We start from the raw sequence: 6935 nt of genomic DNA on the forward strand, positions 1-6935 counted from the left end.
GACACTGACTTATTGGCCCTGAGCTTCTGATACGACCTGTCATGATCGATTTATAACAGAAATGATTCATCTACCCTTCTCACTCTAAGATCAAGTGTGTGTCCTCTGTTCAGGGGAGTCTAACTTTCTGTGACAGACTGATGGAGTCAAATTCTAATTAACATGCTGATAAATCACATGGAAGCCATTGTCTATTACCTGACTCTCAGATAACCCATTACATATTCTGTACTGTATTTTGCCTAGTCCTTCTCCCTTTAGACAGGATAAATACAAGGACCGACTAAATTAGCAGGTTGATTTGGTATAAGGGAAGGAGGGGACATATCTTTAGTTAGGAAACAAGGCGAGAAGGAAGGAAGGACTTATTTTGAGCATCTTTAAGACAACAAGATTCTTCCTTGCTTTGTTTGCACTGCTGTAACAGAAATATCACAAATAGGTAGCTTTAACAAACTTGGGTTTATTTTTCTAGAAGTTGTTAACAAGTCAGAACCAACTCATAACTGACTGTCCCCTGGGTTTTTGAGGCTGTCACTCACACACATCTTTCTATAAATTTCACTCTCATCTCCTGTGGAGATGCTAATGAATTTGAAGTGCCAGAAAGGTTTGGTCTTTGGGTAAGCAACACAACCGGTTAGAAGCCAGAAATCAAGACACTAGCTCTAGGGGAACATAACTCTCTTATCTCTTGTTTTTCTCTTAGTATTTCTAACAATTCTTTTTTCTTTTCTTTTCTTTTTTTAAATTTTATAGTGACTTACCTACAAAGTTTGTATACATTGCCCCTCACACCGGATCCCCTAACCTCTCCAACTCATTCTGTCCACACATCAAACGATGGGACCCCATGATTACCTCCCCCCAACCGCTCATCCTCACCCCTTTGCTTCCTCTACTTAGATCTTCACACGTGGTCTACTACTTATCCATTTCTACAATAATGGTCTTATAAAGTATTCATCTTTATGGGACTGCATTAGTTCAATCAGCATAATGCTCTCCAGTCACTCCCAAGTTAGGCAGTAATTTACAAAACCATTGCTCCTGTATGCTGCATAGTATCCCATCATAAGAATAGACCTTAATTTCTCAATTCACTCGATTGTGGTTGGACATTTGGGCTGTTTTCATGTTCTTGTGATGGTGAATAATGCTCCTATGAACACTGGTGTATAAGTCTCTGTTTGTACCTTAGTTCTTATTCTCTTGGGGTTTATTCCAAGCAGTGGAATAGCTGGGTCATATAGAATTTCTATGTTCAAATTTCTGAGGAATCACCAAACTGCCTTCCAGAGTGGTTGTACCATTTCACAATCCCGCCAACAGTGTATAAGAGTTCCTATCATGTCACATCCTCTCCAACATTTATTACTTGCTGTCCTCTTAAACTTTGCCACTGCTACTGGAGTGAGATGATGTCTCAGAACACCAGAGCTCCCTATCTCATTTTGGTTTTGGATATTATTTTGTTTATTTGTTTTGCTTTTTGTTTGTTTTTTTTTCTTATTGTGTGCCATGAATGTGGTTTCTACTGACACAGAAAGAGACTCCCCATCCTTCTCCAGCAGAGCATCTGGAGGACTCAAACCACATACCTTCAGGATTGCAACACAATTTCTTGCCACTAGGCCCCCAGCGCTCTTTTGTGGTTTTGATTTGCATCTCATCCAGAAAAGGACCCAGCTCTCTATGGTCAACAATATTCGACAATGAAATAAAACATATTAAATGTGGCTCAGAGACCTGGCAGTAAAACCCAAACCCATAAAATTTATCAGAGACAACCTGGGATCAAGCTTAGAGAGACTAGTGTATAGTATAAACAGACTGTCAAATACAGCCAGAAATGCTCAATCTGGAGAGGATAAAATTGCTGAATTAGACCTTTTAAAGATTAAGTCTCTTTGTTATAATATCAAAAACTTTTTCCAGCAGAATGAAAAGAAAGTCCGACTGGAAAAAAATTTTGGACAATACCATTACAAACAAGGACCTCATATCAAGTTTACAGAATCTTACAGGGCCTCCACAAGAAAAAGACTGATCATACAAAATGGGCAAATGACATGGAAAAGAATTCTCTTGCGCCTTTTGGAAAAAATCTTTCTCTCAGCTTCCTTAGCATATTTCATGGAGTGAAATCTCCACATAATAACTATTTTTCTCTCCTTCCTGCTTACTTCTCTATCTAAAGTGTTCTCATTCTATCTCAAATGTGAGTTTAAAATAAGTACTGTTATTAAGTGCTCTTGAGTCGTAGGCTATTTGTAGTCATCCTATGAATGAAAGAAAGACCTGAACATTTGTATAACTTTCATCTTTTTTCTAGGTTCATAGCATTTCCGGATGCAAGCTATTTCAGAAGTGGATGCCACTCCTGCTGTCATGCTTGCTTTAACTGGGGGACTCCACCAAACATTCTCCACCATGGGTAACCATTATCGCATTTGACACATCAGTGTCACAGTGTTCAGCTTCACAGCAACCACGAGTTACCTCTGTACAGCAAGTGAACAGACCAGGGCTATACAATCTAGAAGAACGTTTGATCAAAAACAAAAAGAGGACTGAAGGCCACAGATTGAAGTCACCAACCTTTGGCATGGTAGCGTCACTTTCTGTCCACTAGGTCATCTGATCTCTCTTGTTATTGTTGTTGTTAAGTGCTGTAGAGTCTTAGGCAACTCACAGAGACCCTATGAACAAAAGATCTCATTAGCATAACAAAGGTCTTATTCTCCAATGAAATTACACCTACTGGTATAAGAAATGTGTATATATATGAAAAGTACATATTTTGGGGCAACATAATGCAATCCATTACAGTGTCTTATAGTTTCACAAACCTCTATGATCCAATCAAAGTGGCAGAATTATCCAGGTTGGTGAAACCTGGACCAGCAAGGGCTTGCTTAAGAAATGTCTGAGGATTCTCTAGAGACCCTATGTCATGAAAGATACGAAACTAAAATGCAAATATTGAAATAAAATTGAGAAAAAACATAAGATTGTGTGGCCGACAATTTGTATTACATCTCTACTGAAAGAACTAAGATAAGATGCCTACCTCTAAATCTGGTTCCCCCCTCTCTAAAACAGAGACTTAAAGGGCACAATTCATGTAAACTGCTTACTGTAGTGATTGTCAAAATAGTAACAGTAGTTGATCACATGTTAGCTATTTTTAAAAATATTATTAGGATAAAGAAAGGGAGTTCGCGTACACTAGTATGTAGGGAGTTGCACTGTTAATCCAAAGGTGGTGCCTCTATGGTGATTCAAATTTACCAGCAGCTCTACAGGAGGAAGATGGACAATCTTCTCCCCAGGAGTGAATTGGTTCAGACTCGATAATGAGTCGAGTCATTAAATTAACAATAGAGAGACTTGGTAGATCCAAGACCAGAGAATAAGAAGGAGCCCCAAATTGGACAAGCGATAAAATCTAAAATGTACTTAAATAAAAAGTATGTTGCTTCTGTGTGCTGTCCAGTCAGAACTGACTCATAGCTGCCCTTTCAGCTGGGTTTCAGAGGCAGTAAGCTGCCCAGGAGGAGATTGTGCTATAAAAGCAGAAATAAAATTTTATTACAATTACTAGGATCAAAAAGATTCCAGAAATGGTTTTTGGAATACCAATTACAATGTTTCAGGAAACAGATGGCAACCCTGAACATGCTCACCAATATCTGGCCAACTGACTGGAAGAGAGTCATATGCATTCTTATTCCTCAGCAGGTGATCAGACAATATAATTAATTTCACATGAAAGTAAAACCTTACTAGAGATTATTTTCTAAATGAATGGAACAGTACATTGACAAGAAACTGCCAGAAATTCAAGCTGGGTTCAGAAGACACTATGGTATGAGAAATATTACTGCTGATGTCAGATTGATATTGGTTGGAAGCAAAGAATGCCAAGAAGATGTTTATTTGCATTTTATTAATTATGCAAATGTATTTGACTATGTGAATCATAACAAGCTATGGCTAACGTTGAGAAGAAAACCCAAACATTTGATTATGCTCATGTAAAGCCTCTAAATAAACCAAAAAGCAGTAATGATATCCAAACAGAAAAAGGGAATACTACATGGTTTAAAATCAGAAAAGATGAGCATCAGAGTTGTAGCCTTTCTCCATATCTATTCAATCTGTATGCCAAAAAATTTATTCAGGCAGCTGAACTATATAAAGAGGAAAGTGTTATCTGAATTGGAAGAAGAGAAGACTAATCAACAACCTGCATTAAGCAGATGACACAACCTTGCTTGAAGAAAGTGAAGAAGACCTGAAGCGCTTTCTGCAGATCAAAGGCTACAGCCTTTAGAGTGGGTTATAGAACAACATCAAGAAAACAAAAATCAACATCAAGAAAACAGAAATCAACATCAAGAAAACAAAAATCTTCACTACCAGATGAATAGGCAAAATCAGAGTAGAGTGAGAAAATACTGAAGTTGTCAAGATTTCATTTTGCACGGATTCCTAATCAACATCCATGGTAGAGGCAGTCAAGAAATCAAAGGACGTGTTGTATCAGGAAAATATACTATCAAAGACCTCTCAAAAATTCCAATGAATGAAGATGTTAGTTTAAAGACTAAGGTGCACTTGATCCAAGCCATGGTCTTTTCAATTGTTTCCTGTGCATCTGAATACTAAACAATGGATCAAGAAGACTAAGGAAGTATTGATGGCATTAAATTATGGTGTTGATGATGAGTATTGAATATACTATGAAGTGCTAAAAGAACAAGCAAATTTGTCTTAAAGAAGTGCAACCAAAGTGCCCCACAGAGGCAAAGATGGTCATACTTCATCTCACATTGGGCATTTTCTCAGGAGGAACCCGTCCATGGAGAGAAACATCATGTCAGAAAAGGTCAGAGAGAGAGGAAGAATTGCAACAAAATGGATTGACCAAGTGACTACCACACTGAGACTGAGCCTGACAGAGGTGGTGAGGACGGTGCATGACAGGGCAAGTTCAGAGATGGGTGAGATGGTGATCGACCATCAACACACCTTCATAAGTACCAGTAAGTGCTCGTCATATTCATTAGATGAAGTTATATATCATATTCTAGATTTTAAATGTGGTTTGTGACTTTGCTATGCTTTCTGCATGGTATTATAATTATACATATAGATGTGCTAGTTAGAGTTTTGCATAATAATTTTGATTATTTTAAAAAACTCATTTTAATGTAAATTCAAACACAAAGTGAGACTTGACGGGTCAATTTCTTCCAGGTAATAACTAGTTAGTGAATCACTATTCTTTAAGAAACCATATAAATCATAATAATTAAAAGTCTTACCATTTACACAAATTTTTCAAATAGTGTCTAGGATCAAGAGGGAAAAAATCTCAAAAGCATTTCTCCATTAATACAGTCATTTCCATGGCTTTGAATTTACGGAATTATGAAAATATTTGCATAAGATCATGAATAGACAGTAGCAATCAAAATTAAAAACACAAGTCAGAAACTTTCAGGAATAAAATGTCTTTTTTCACAAGTAGATCTGGTATCAAAAACCTGGAATTTGAAGAGAGAAAGATGGAGTATTATACAACAGGTCAGGAGTTTCCAGCCCACAGGACCCTCCAGCTCAAAGGCCTGGAGCCATCAGAGGAGAAGAACACCTATAAAGAAGTTTACACAGACATATGGGGTGAACCTGAGGCAGCTGCCTATGCACCACCCCTCACCAGTCAAAAAGCCCCAAAGAGCACAAAATGGAAGTCCAAGGTCAAATCGATCATTGATGAAGGCACAAGAGAGCAGCTGGTGTGTGAGGTGCTGAGAAGCACAGCGGGAACATCGAGGACTTGTGCATCTCTTGTGGAAGCCTCAAGGCCACCCTGGAATAGTCTCTCTCTTTAGAGCAATGTGCCAAAATTGCAGTAACTGCTCCCTAGAATGTGCGTACCAATAGGATGATGAGGGCTGTCTGACCCACTGCACCATCTGCTCCAGGGGGCTTTGCAGGTGCTTTAGCGTGGAGTGTGTGATTCTCTGAAGAGAAGATCCCTGGAACTGCTACATGTGGGGGCACCAGGGCATCTCTGGGCTGCAGCGGCGACGGGACGACTGGACCTCTTGACTCCAGGTGTTCTTCTCCAACAACCACGACCAGGAATTTGACCCTCCAAAGGTTTACCCACCTGTCCCTGCTGAGAAGAGGAAGCCCATCCAGGTGCTGACCCTGTTTGATGGAGCAGGACTTCTGGGCATCCAGGTGGCATCCAGGTGCCGCAGAAGTGTGTGAGGACTCCATCACCGGGACATGGTGCCCAGCCAGAGGGATATCATGTCCATCCAGTGTCACCCGGAGCATATCCAGGAGTGGGGCCTACTCAATTTGGTCATTTGGGGCATTGATCTCTCCATCCATAAGGGACTCTACCAAGGCACTGGCCTGCTCTTCCTCGATTTCTACCGCGTCTAGCATGATGCATGGTCCAAGGCGGAAGATGTTCACCTCTTCACTGGCTCTTTGAGACTACAGTGGCCAGGGGCGTTAGTGATCAGAGGGACATCTCGCGATTTCAGGAGTCCGATCTTGTGATGACTGAAGCCAAAGAAGTGTCAGATGCACACAGGGCCCGCTCTTCCAGGGGTAACCTTCCCGATATGGACAGGCCACTGGCATCCACTATGAATGAGATGGGCTGAAGCTGCAGAATAGCCAAGTTCAGCGAAGTAAGGACCATTACTACTCGGTCAAACTCCATAAAGCAGTGTAAAGACCAGTGTTTCTCCTTCTCATTCATGAATGGAGGAGGCCATCTTAGGTGTACTGAAATGGAATGGGTGTTTGGCTTCCCTGATGTCTCTGAACTGAGCCACTTAGCGACGCTGAGGCAGCTGGGCCGGTCATGGAGCATGCTAGTAATCCACCTCCTCTACCTCCTC

The 6935-nt window shown here is 40.3% G+C and overlaps 1 pseudogene; it reads left to right on the top strand.

Moving 5' to 3' along the window:
• The first annotated feature begins 5005 nt into the window (after positions 1-5005).
• Positions 5006-6520, top strand: LOC102866635 (annotated as a pseudogene).
• The last annotated feature ends 415 nt before the right edge of the window (positions 6521-6935 follow it).

The sequence above is a fragment of the Elephantulus edwardii genome, unplaced genomic scaffold (genome assembly GCF_000299155.1).
Source record: "Elephantulus edwardii isolate Elephantulus edwardi_28Jun2011 unplaced genomic scaffold, EleEdw1.0 scaffold00111, whole genome shotgun sequence".
Taxonomy (NCBI): domain Eukaryota; kingdom Metazoa; phylum Chordata; class Mammalia; order Macroscelidea; family Macroscelididae; genus Elephantulus; species Elephantulus edwardii.